General features: G+C 51.9%; 2 long non-coding RNA genes across 2 annotated transcripts; one reads left to right on the top strand and one right to left on the bottom strand.

Annotated features, from left to right (window-relative positions):
• Positions 1-1398: 1398 nt before the first annotated feature.
• On the top strand, positions 1399-2997 carry LOC138685903 (uncharacterized). The gene is made up of 2 exons (XR_011325288.1): positions 1399-1472; positions 2749-2997. It is a non-coding gene; the product is annotated as an uncharacterized lncRNA (long non-coding RNA).
• On the bottom strand, positions 2938-8374 carry LOC138685904 (uncharacterized). The gene is made up of 2 exons (XR_011325289.1): positions 8243-8374; positions 2938-3276 (listed from the first exon to the last, which is right to left on the bottom strand). It is a non-coding gene; the product is annotated as an uncharacterized lncRNA (long non-coding RNA).
• Between the last annotated feature and the right edge of the window lie 3625 nt (positions 8375-11999).

Raw genomic sequence — 11999 nt, 5'->3', positions numbered from 1 at the left:
GCAGCTCTGCAACCGCGCATGTGCCTTGGCGCGTTTACGACGCTGGCCACTGTTGCCTGGCAACCAAAGCGCGACGCGGCGCCTCGGCAACCGCGCATGCGCGGCGGTGCGGTATACGGCACTCCTCCTGTTGCCTAGCAACCAGAACTCGTTACGGCAGCTGGGCAACTGCGCATGCGTGTTTCGACTTTTACGGCGCTGGCCGCTGTTGCCTGGCAAGAAAAGCGCGTCACGACGCCTCGGCAAAGGCGCATGCGCGGCGGCCCGGTTTACGGTGCGCCTGCTGTTGCCCAGCAACCGAAACGCTTTGCGGCTGCTCGGCAACAGCGCGTGCGCCGTTGCGCGTTTACGGCGTTCGCCGCTGTTGCCTGGCAACCAAAGCGCGACACGGCGCCTCCGCAATCGCGCATGCGCGCATGCGCGGGTTACGGCCTCCTCCTGTTGCCTAGCAACCAAAACGTCTTACGGCAGCTCTGCAACCGCGCATGTGCGTTGGCGCGTTTACGACGCTGACCACTGTTGCCTGGCAACCAAAGCGCGACACGGCGCCTCGGCAACTGCGCATGCGCGGCGGCGCCTGCTGTCGCCTGGCAACCAAAACGCGGCCCTGGCGTTCGGGAGCCGCGCATGCGCGGTGGCGCCTTTTGCCGCCCTCCTGCTGTTGCCTAGCAACCAAAACGCGGTGCAGCGGCTCGAGCCGCGCATGCGCGGTGGCGGCGCGTTTCGCCAGCGCTCTCTTCCGCCACCTATTGAACAGACTTCGGTACTGCAGCTGGGCTGCCGCCCATGCGCGCTGGCGCCTTGTGCCAAGCGCTCGCCGCTGCCACCTCGCGGCCAATGTTCGGTACTGCAGCTCGGAGGCTGCGAGGGCGCGGGGCTGCCGCTGTCCTGCACGTGCCGTCCGACGGTAACGGCAGTGCGGCACCGGCGGGAGGCGCCGCCGCGCTCCTTGCTTCCTCCCGGTGAGGAAACGCCGCCGGCAAGGAAAGCTGGCACGGGCTCTCTGCCTGGCCTCCCTCTCCTCGCGGCGCGGGAGCACAAAGGCACAGGCGGGGCGCTGACCGGCTGCGGGCAGGCGCTGCTGCGGCTGAAGCTGGAGAGGCCACAGAAAGGTAGAGAAGAAGAAATGGAAGGCTGGCCGGCCAGCAGCTGCCCCCCGCTGCAGGCAAGAGAGAGCCTGCCTCTCCGCGTGTGGAAGGATCCCTCTTCGTAGTCCGCAGCAGGTCAGACCGCCCAGGTGCACCGCAGGGTCCGTACGCAGCACCGACGGTGCGGTACGGCCACGTAGCGTGCGAGCGAGCGAGGCTCCGTGCCTAGGAGGCCTCGTCCTGCAAGACCTATGAGACGCGTGTTCTCCTAGGGGGAGGACGGCCGCGCCGCCGGAGTTACAGAAGAGGAGGGAGCGGGAGAGGAGCAGAAAGAAGCGTCTGAACTGGCAAATTCTCCTGGCAGTGCCAAGAACAAGAGCTGTGGTGAGCCCCGGGCCCTCGGGGCCCTGTCTCCCCTCTTCCGCGTTCTGGTCCCTCCCTGCCCCTCCCCTGGTCCCCCCTCTTTCCCACACCGCTGCCTTTTTTTTTTTTTTTTCCTTTCCTCCCTTGTACCCCTGATACTGAAAAGCCGGTCGAAGAAACTCCCCAAGACTCGTTTTGGAGTTTTAGAAAGCAGGCATTCTTCATTGCAGCGCTGGATACACAGGGGATAGTTGCACCTAGCGTGCATGCCACAGCTTTAGCACAAACAGGTTATACAGAATAACTAATTGCATGTTAATCAGATTAGTATACGTATACGTAAAAACGATGGCAACCGATTATCGTAGTACTGCCTACATCCGATCACGCGCAATGAAGGATCCATTTGAGACGAAGGGCTGCTTTTGCAACCAGCGACCCATTTGAAGTTCTTGCTGGCTGTCCCTGAAGTCTTTATTCTTGTCCTTGTTCTTTGATCTTGAAGCTTAACGCAGTTTCAATCACATGTGGTCAGTTTCAGCATTGTTCTCATCTACCGTACAGGAACATCTAGTCATAAGAGCAAAGAACTGCAAAACTTAGGAGTACCTACCTCTGCTAGTTAATTGCTTGGCTATACTTTTGTCTATTGTTTCAATTGTAGTGTTAGTATAAGATTTCTAATAATTATTTACCAAATCTCACTTTTGCAGTCACCTAGCAGCAAACCGGTTTCCACAGCTGGTACAAAATATTAAAACCATCCCAATATTTAGACGTGCCATACAGAATGTATGGAAATAGGCTATCAGAGGTGTCCGAGGGGCAGAGGGAGCGCCGGGGGGCGCCCCGAGACCCGGAGCAGACTCGCTGGCAGGACTCGATAGGCACGCGACTGACTGAATAAACGCTGGCCGCCCGTCCCCTTTGCCCTCCGGGCTGCATTTGCGCTCCCTTTGCACGAGGCGAGGGGCCGTGAGGGAGCCCAGGGGAGGAGGAGGTGAGGCACTGGGGGGGGTCGGGCCGCGCCCCCCCCCCCCCCGTTCCTGCTGGGCTCCAGCTGTTGCAAATATTCTGGTAAAGAAATCAAAATTTAATCCCATAGAAGAGTTAGGTTTGATTAGGAAGTAAAATTGTGAAGCATAACGTATAGGATCGTTAAGTTTGAAACGTAGCCATAGAAACTTTAGGAACTGTGTTCGCGTGACTCTAGGAACCTTAATATTGTTAAAGTTTGAAATAGCTAACCCTAGAAACCTCACCAGGAAGTTACGGGTTTTTCTACGTTCTGTTTCAGGAAACTAAGGAAACCGTCGTGGACACCAGTTTGCTGCTTGGAAACCCCCTTACCCTTCCCATCTCGATTTGAGTATCGAAGATTCCAGTCAGCAGAGCTAAGTGTAACTGACCAATGATTGTTTTTAAGTAAGAATATTGATAAGGTTATATAATCAAAGGACCGATCATTATAAAGGTTAAATTTAAGAACGAGCAGAGTATGCATTTTTACGGAAGGAGCTTAGGTAACAATGACCTGACAAGAAAAGTCTGTAAAAACTGATGGATTTTGATACTAAGCGGGACACGCCTTTGGAGGAGCGATCCCCCGTGTCCCCAGCGCTGCGATAAACAAAGTGCCTGCTTCTTAACTTCACGTTGGTGTTAAGGAGTTTTATTCCGGATTTCGGTAATGGTTTTGGCGACCCAGATGGGACCTTGCGAGTGAGACTGGACGAGATCGAGTGTCGATCGAACTCCGGCCGGCACCGAGGTATTCTCGGGGAGAACCATCACCCTCGACTCGCAAAGCTCCTCGCAGCGTTCCCTGGAAAAAAGGTAAGGCGCTGCTTCTTTGGAATTTGTTTGGAAAGCCCGCCCGTGAGGCGCGGCGAAAGCTTCGCAGGGTTGGGGCTTGGAGGGTACCCGTCTGCAGCGGAAGCCTAGGCATCTGCCGGTAAGTCATAAGCGAAAGCTACTGCTGGGTTGGACTTTGTGTATTATTTGGGACAATTGTCATTTGCATTTCTTTGGTATTTGGTATTTGAATGTATATAAGTATAATGGCATTAGCAAAATTGTTTAAGAATAAGAGTGCAGGAAATAGAACTGCTGATGAAAAGTTACCAAAAACATCACCGTTGGGACGTTTATTGGCACATTGGGGTGAATTGCAGGAAAAATGGTAAACAAACAGAACTTTGAGTTACAATACTATATTGCAGTTACTGTTGTTTTGTAGGAGAGAGAGTAAATGGAATAAAGTGCCATATGTAGATTTGTTCTTTTTAAGTGAACGTATCTGACGGGGACCGGAGGCGAGTCTCCCAGCACAACCTCTGGTTACAGCTAAACTGGGAGAACAGAAAATTGAATTTGAATTGACACTAGGGTCACCTTTTCAGTTTTAAATACCTTAGAGGGAGAGTTAAGTTTTGAAGAAATTGGTGGTGTCGGTGCAACAAGTGAACGAGAAACTAGACCCTTCTTTAAATCTTTAACAATGAAATTAGGAAAGCAACGGGTCACTCAGCAGTTTTTGCATGTGCCAAATTCTCCTAAAATCCTGTTAAGGAGAGATCTATTTGAGAACTTAGAGGCAGAAATTAAATTTAAAAGTGGAGAGATTAAAACTTTAATTCCAGAAACTAAACGTATCGAAGCAGTGGCTTTGTTGTTAACAGGACGGTTACCAACAGCAGAAGATTATACCAGTCAAAGTATAATGCTGTAATTCCAATCATCTGGACTGGGAAGTTCCTGGTAAATCCAAAAAGCAGAACCTGTGAGAGTTGATTTAAAGCCAGGATCGAATCCGGTAAGAATTAAACGATACCCCCTAAAACCGGAAAGTCGGAAAGGGTTAGTAATGGTAATACAAAAATTTTTAAGATACAAATTGTTAATAGAATGTGAATCCAGATATAACACCCCGATCTTGCCTGTTAAAAGGCTAATGAAAAAGATGATAGATTAGTTCAAGACCTCCTCAGAGCAATAAATCAAATAGTACAAGATATTCATCCGGTAGTAGCAAATCCTTATACTTTGTTAACAACCCTAACGGAGAAACAAGAATGGTTCACAGTGTTAGACGGAAAAGATGCCTTTTTCCGTATTCCCTTGGATCCCAATAGTCAAGAGGTTTTTGCTTTGGAATGGGAAAATCCTGAGACTGGGAGAAAAACACAATATACGTGGACAGGCTTGCCTCAAGGCTTTAAGAATAGTCTTACCGTGTTTGGAAATCAATTGGCACGAGAATTAGTGATTTGGAAGAAAGAAAATAATCAAGAAATCTTGCTGAAATATATGGATGATCTGTTAATTGTAGCTGAGACGGAAGAACAATGCACAAAGTTAACTATTAACTTTTTGAACTTTTGGGGAATCAGTGGATATCGAGTGTCAAAAGAAAAAAACCAAATAACCCAGAAAGAAGAAACTTATTTGAGTTTTAAAATCCTAAAAGGACAGAGACAATTGGGAACTGAGAGAAAAGAGGCAATTTGTCGTCTCCCCGAACCTAAGACTAAAAAAATGAATGACGAGCATTTCCGGGAATGGTTGAGTGGTGTCACCTGTAGATTATAAATTGTGGCTTGCTGGCCCGACCTTTATAGGAGCAGCTCAAAACCTCAAACAACGGATTGGACCGATGCCGAGAAAGCTACTTTCCAAGAATGGAAACAGGCTGTAATAGGGGTGCCAGCCCTAGGCCTGCCAGATCTCACAAAGACACTTGAACTTTTTGCTCGTGAAAGAAGAGGTATAGCTCTGGGTATCCTGGCCCAATATTTAGGGCCAAGTGGGCGAGCTGTGGCCTACTTCTCGAAGCAATTAGGTAATGTGAGTCTGGGATGCTCTGGTCGTCCGAGAGCCGTCGCTGCAACTGTGCTACTGATCCAGGAAGCTCGTAAGTTCACCTGAGGACAAAGGATTAGAGGACAAAGGATTACTGTACGTTTCCCATATGATAACTGTTGTGCTAAAACAGAAAGGGGGGCATTGGTTATCCCCTAGCAGAATGCTGAAATACCAAGTGGCGTTGCTGGAACGAGATGATGTTTACCTAAAAACTACTACCACCGTTAACCCTGTTGCATTTTCAACAACTGATCAAGTTAAAGGAGAACTGGAACATGACTGCTTGCAGACAATCGAAAGAGTTTACTCCAGCTGACTGGATCTCTGAGATGTGCCGCTAGAAGAAACAGATTGGGAACTATATGCCGACGGAAGCGGTTCCATCTGTGAAGGAAAACGTTTATCAAGATAGACAATAACTACCGAGGAGGTAATTGCGTTGCCAACTTTGCCTTCGACGATATCTGCCCAAAAGGCTGAATTGATAGCTCTTATTCGAGCTCTGGAACTAAGTCAAGGAAAGCGAGTCAACACTTGGACAGACTCAAAAGTATGCTTCTGGAGTAGTACGTGCACATGGAGCGATACGGAGAGAAAGAGGACCGTTATCTGCACAAGGAACCACCACTCAGCACGCAGAACCAATACCGAAATTGTTAGAAACCATTCCAAAACCAACAGCAGTCACGATAATGCACTGTAAAGCACATCAGTTAGGTAAGACCGGTCCTAACGCAGGTAACCGACTGGCTGATAAAGCTGCTAAAGAGGCTGCGGAAAAAGGCATCCTAGCACTAGTTCCAGAGAAAAGTACAAAATTGCCTAAAGAAACTCCGAATTATAACGAAAAAGATGAAGAATTAATTATTAGATTGCAGGCTAACAAAATGGAACAGGATCGGCTGTAACACCGACAGGTCAAATAATAGTCCCACCCACAATAATAAGAGAAATTGGCCGAGCTGAACATCACAAAGTATATTGGGGAACAGAAAGTGAAATATGACAAAGATTGTTTAAACAATTAGAAGCGGATGTGAAATTTATATATAAAAATATCCCCGAATCAGTAATAAGATCATCTTTGGGATTATGAAATAAGGAAATTTTTTAGGAGAATATTAGCAAATTGATTGTATAGAATTGCCTTGAAAAGAAGGATCTATCCTAGTTTTAGTTGATATCTTTACTGGGTGGCCCGAGGCTTTCCCTTGTCGCACCAACAAAGCAAGGGAAGTACTCAAAGTCTTGCTCAAAGAGATAATACCAAAATATGGGGTGCCTGTAGGAATGTCATCTGACAATGGCCCTCATTTTATAGCAAAGATTGTGAGACAAGTTGAGCAAAGTATTATCTATAGATTGAGACTATCACACCCCATATAGACCACAAGCAAGTGGGGGGGCGGGGGGGGGGGGGGAGAGAGAGAGAGAGAGAGAGAGAATGAACTATACCCTTAAGCAACAGTCGAGTAAAATTTGTCAGGAAACCTCCCTCCTCACATGGGTTAAAGCATTACCCATGGCTCTATTAAGAATCAGAGTATAGCCAGAAGAGAAAGAAAATTTAAGTCATTATGAAATGTTGTATGAAAGACCGTATCAAGAGTCCTATGTTCTGAGTATCTTGAGTGCCTTTGGAGATATGTTTTTAAAAGGTGTTATGATTTCTTTAAGCAATTCTTTTCAAGAACTTTGTCAGTATGTCTCCACAGCTGGACCCTTAGAACTGGACGTAGCAGCGCATCCCTTCCGACCAGGAGATTGAATATATATAAAATCACTGAGAAGTGGAAAGGACCGTATCGAGTAATTTTAACAACCCTTATAGCAGTAAAGGTCTGGGAGAAGAACCTTGGCTTCATTATTCAAGAATAAAGAAAGCACCAACAAGAAACCGGAAGTCTAAAGAAACTGGCCCTTTAAAACTGAAAATCTATAAGTAAGTTTCACGTTATCTGTTTGGGAAAACAGCTGTGTAAAGTTGATAATATTGGGGTTGCTATTAGGAATATTGTCGAGGGCAATAATCTTTTTGTGTGTTTAGAGGGCGTATGCATTTTTTTTGAGGGGTTCTAAACATGAGATAAACAAAATGAAACAATTATTGTTTGAGCTATTAATCTTGAGATTAACCGTTTTTGTAATTTGGATTAAAAAAAAAAAAAATCTAGTTTTGTAACTGATTCAAAGTTTTGTAAAGACACAAAATTTAACCTCAGTAACAAGCCTGCCTTCCGATTCCAAAGTCAGATGAAAATCTAGTTCCGTGGAGAATACTGACATTGAATTTAACCAAAACTTGAGAAAAGATGCAGAACAATGAGAATCATTTTAGCAAATTAAATGGGATGGATTTAAAAGGCAATTGTTTTTTTTAAATTTGAAAGAAGGAATTATAGCGTTGTGAATTATAACATTACCAAACCATCCACCTCATGGACAAAAGAATTCATTTAATCGCCCTTCGGGAGAAACTTGTACAAGCACCCCTTGGGGCTGTCAGTTGCCAAAACCGTAGAGACAAGTGCAAAAAGGAACTTGGGATCATATTGAAACTATAAAACGATGTCTAGAATTTACTGGAGTTCCAGGATCCTTTTTCGAGCCACCCAGAGTCGGGACCATCTATGGAAATTTAGACTGGTTTAGACAACCAGAGAAAAATCACAGATCCTAAACAGAGCTGAATGAAGGCTTATACTTGCAGCTCTTCTGACCCCAAACTCCAAAGACTTTCTCTAGTAGCTAAAGCTCTAAGATGGGGATGTATTTGCAGAAAGCATAATAATATTTGACATGATCTTTGGTCCCCTCTTCGGGACCAAACGGAAAAAATTTCGCTTGGAGTTGACTGTATTAAAGGACAGGTGAAAAGTTCAGGCTTAACTGTTTGGGTGACTAGTGATGATATATGATCCACTCACCTTTTCATGAAGGAGAAAGGCAACTCGTGGACTTTAGACTTAATAACTCTATCCTCTCTCTGGAAGAAATCTCCCTTGTGGCCTCGCTGGTGGACCTGGGTAAATGGAAAAGATGATACCTGGCAATGGCCAAGTCTTAGAACTAAAATAAGAGGGGTATTAAAATCTGTATTTTGACCCCAGTTAACAGCTCTTCCCAATCAGCTGACTCTTGACATCTTTCATTCAATCAAGGAAGTGCCTGCTGCTTAAGTTCACATTGGTGTTGAGGAGTTTTGTTCCGGATTTCGGTACCACAGCTGCGGGCCGGGGCTGGAGGAGCCGCAGGTGCGGGCAGTGAGGCTGATGGGGACGGCCCCTCCCTGGCCAGGGGGGGCTGCCGGGGGAGGGGCCGGGGCGGGGCCGGTGGGAGCCCAGGCAGGAGCGGAGCGGAGCGGCGGCCGGGGTGCGGCTGCCCCTCGGGAGAAGGTGAGCGGGGCCGGGCGCCCCTCGGACCGCGAACGTCGGAGGCGGGGGTGGCCCGGGGGGGGGGTGGGGGCCGCCTGTGCCGAGGCCGGGGGCCCTGGGGGCTCACAGGGCGGCTGGGAGCACGTGAGCGCGCGGGGGGGTGTCACCGGACCCCGTGGCGGGGCTGCGCAGTCGGCCGGCGGGTTCCGGGGAAAGCCCCGAGGGGGACGGCGGGGTCCGTGTCGGACGCACGGAGCGGTGGCGGGGCCGCGCCGTGCCGTGCCGAAGCGGCGGCGGCGGGCGCTGCCCGGAGCCGGAGCCGGGCGGGGGGTGCCGCGCCGTGCCGGAGCCGGGCGGCGAAAGCGCGCCGGAGCTGCCCGGAGCGGCGCTGGGGGCTCGGCGGAACTGCGGCTGCGCCGGCGTGGGGGTGGGCGGAAACGGAAGCGGCGTCCCCTCGGGGCCAGGCAGCAGGGCAGGCTGCCTCCCGGGGCATGCCGGGAGCTGTAGTTTTCGCGGACTCGGCGGCCGGGCGGCAGCGTGGCTCTCGGGCGCGGCGTAGTCCTCGCTGCCGCCGCGGCCCCCGGAGTCTGACAAGGTCAGACGCAGGAGCGTTACCGGTTTCGTGTGGTTTTGCGCGGGCTTCCCGCCGCGCCCGCTCCCCGACCAGCCGTGCGGACGCGCCTCCCGGGCGCATGCGCCGTCCTGCGCGTGGGGCAGCCCGGCGTTCGCTCGCTGCTCTGACCCCTCCGGCGCATGCGCGGTTCCTGGGAGCAGCGTGGTGGCGCGCAGGGCGGGGGTCTCAGCGGCAGCGGGCGAGCGCCGGGACCGCGGGTGAGGCGAGCGATCCCCTCCGGCGGGGGCGGTGGCGGGGGGTGCCTCCTGTCCGCTGGCCGCCCAGGGCTGGCGGGACGGGAAGCTGCGAAGCGGCCGCCGCGGCAGGCTCCCGGTCCGCCGGAGGCGAGCTGGGCCAGGGCAGCGCCGGGCAGTTCCCCGAGAGCCGATAGAAGGGAAGAGGGGACGGAGGCGGGCACCCCCCAGGCGCGGCCAGCGGGCGCCTCCCCGAGTCGCCGGAGCTCCCCCGGCGCCTTCGCTCGGCCCGTGCGGCTGCCCCCAGCTCCAGCCCCTCCCCTGAAGCCTGCGCTGTAGCCGCAGGCAGCCCCCGGGCCCTGTCGTGAGGGCAGCAAGCTGGCCCTCCGATGTTCTCGAGTCTCCCTGAACGTGGGTGCCGTTAGCAGCGGCGCGGGGAACGAGCGGCGTCTGCGGAAGCCCCTGCGGAAGGAGGGGCTCCGGCCAGGGTCGAGCTACGGTAATAACGGTCGCTGCTGCCTCTTTCCCTCTCCCAGAGGCCACGCTGTGAGTGCGGTTGTCCGTTCGTCCCCGGGGATGCCGTTGACTGCAGCAGCCTCAGGCTTGCGTGGGCTGTCTCTGCCTGGCCTCCCTCTCCTCGCGGCGCGGGAGCACAGAGGGACAGGCGGAGCGCTTACTGGCTGTGGACGGGAGCTGCTGAAGCTGGAGAGGCCACAGAAAGGTAAAGAAGAAGAAACGGCAGGCCATCTGGCTGGCAGCTGCCTCCCGCTGCAGGCAAGAGAGAGCCTGCCTCTCTGGGTGTGGGAGGATCCCGCCTCGTAGTCCACAGCAGGTCAGACCGCCAGGGTCTGTATGCATGACCAGCAGCGCGGTACGGCCACGTAGTGAGCGAGCGAGCGAGGCTACGTGTCTAGGAGGCCTCATCTCGTAAGAGCTGCGAGGCGCTCGCGTGTTCCGTTATGTGGAGGACAGCCAAGCGACTGGAGTTACAGAAGAGCAAGGGAGGAGAGAAGGAGAAAGAAGCGTCTGAACTGGCAAGGTCTCCTGGCAGCTCCAAGAGCGAGAGCTGTGGTGCGTCCTGGGCCCTCGGGCCCTGTCGCTCCTCTTGTGCCTCCCGGTCCCTCCCTCCCCCTCTCCTGACCCCCTCGCTTTCTCATGCTGCTGTGACGTTTGTTTTTTTGTTTGTTTGTTTATTTTGCTTCCCTGTGCTTCCTCTCTTCTGTCTATTCTCTTGTCCTGCTCCCTCTTCCTCCCCCCCTTCCTCTCTCTCTCTCTCATTCGACTGCCCCCCTTTCTTTTTCTCTCTGCGTTCTTGTCCTGCTCCCTCTCCCTCTCCCCCCGCCCCATCCCCGTCTTTGTCCTGCAGCCAGTCGCTGTTTTTTCCTTTTCCATCTCCTTGTCCTGATCTGCATCCGCCTCTTTCCCCGCCTCCCAATTTCTCTGGCCTGTTGCCCTGGCGTTCTTTTCCTCTCTGCGCCTGTACGTGCCGCTCTGTGTCCCTGCCTTCCTATCTCTCTTCTTCCTACTTTCTGTTTCTATCCCTTTGTCTTGCTCGCTGTTGCTGTTTATTTTTGTCATTCTGGGTCTCACTGTCCCCGTCCTCCTTCCTGTTCATCTCTTACTCTCTGTGACCCTTTGTGCTGCTTCCTGCCCCTTTTTTATTCACCCTCCCTCTCTCTGCAGGGCTCCTGATACCTCTCTTTCTAAGTTTCCCAACCCGCTGTGCTTCTCACGGTCTCTGTCTCTGTCAGACACGCTCTCTCTCTCTCTCTCTCTCTAGTTCCCATTGTTCTTGTCTGTCGCGCTGTCTTGCTTCCTGTCCCGTCGTTTCTCGCTGTATCCCTTTGTCCCGCTCCCTGCTCTTATTCGTATTCCTCTCTGTCCTGAGGACCATCCCAGTTTTTTATCTCCGTCCTGCCGCTGTCCTGATTTTTCCTTCTCTGCCATGTTCCCTGTCCCTCTTTCTGTCTCTTTTCCTCTGTCCCTGCTGCTTATTTCTCCATCTCTGTCCAGACCCCTGTCCCTTCCCCCCCGCCCCGCCTTGCTGTCCCTCTGCCTTGCTTTCTTTCGCTGCCTTTTCTGTCTGTCTTTCTCTGCCCCATTCCCTCTCCCGCCCTTTCTAACTGTGTCCGCCTGTCCAGCTAGCTGTCGCTTCTTTCTTTTTTCTGTTCCTCAGTACTTTTTTCTTTTTCCGTCTCTCTCTCCTGCTGCCCATCGCAGTTGGTTTTTTCCCCTCCGATGCTGGCCTGCTCTTTGTCCCTTTTGTCTCTCTGTGTCCTTCTGTCATGCTCCCTGTGTCTATTTAATCCCTTCATCTCTGTCCTGCAGCCCGTCGCTACTTTTTTTTTTTCCCCTTCCATGCCTTTGTCCTGCTCCCCGTCCTTGTCTATCTTTCCCTTGGTTCTGCCTCCCGTCCTTTTTTCCTTTCTTGCTCCATCTCTCTGTCCTGCTCCCTATCCCTCCCGCGCTCTCTCTGTTTCTGTGTCCTTCTCCTTGCCTTTCC

Source organism: Haliaeetus albicilla, chromosome 7 (genome assembly GCF_947461875.1).
Source record: "Haliaeetus albicilla chromosome 7, bHalAlb1.1, whole genome shotgun sequence".
Lineage (NCBI taxonomy): Eukaryota > Metazoa > Chordata > Aves > Accipitriformes > Accipitridae > Haliaeetus > Haliaeetus albicilla.
The sequence above is the reverse complement of the archived record's forward strand: the minus strand, read 5'-3'. Positions and strand labels throughout refer to the sequence as shown.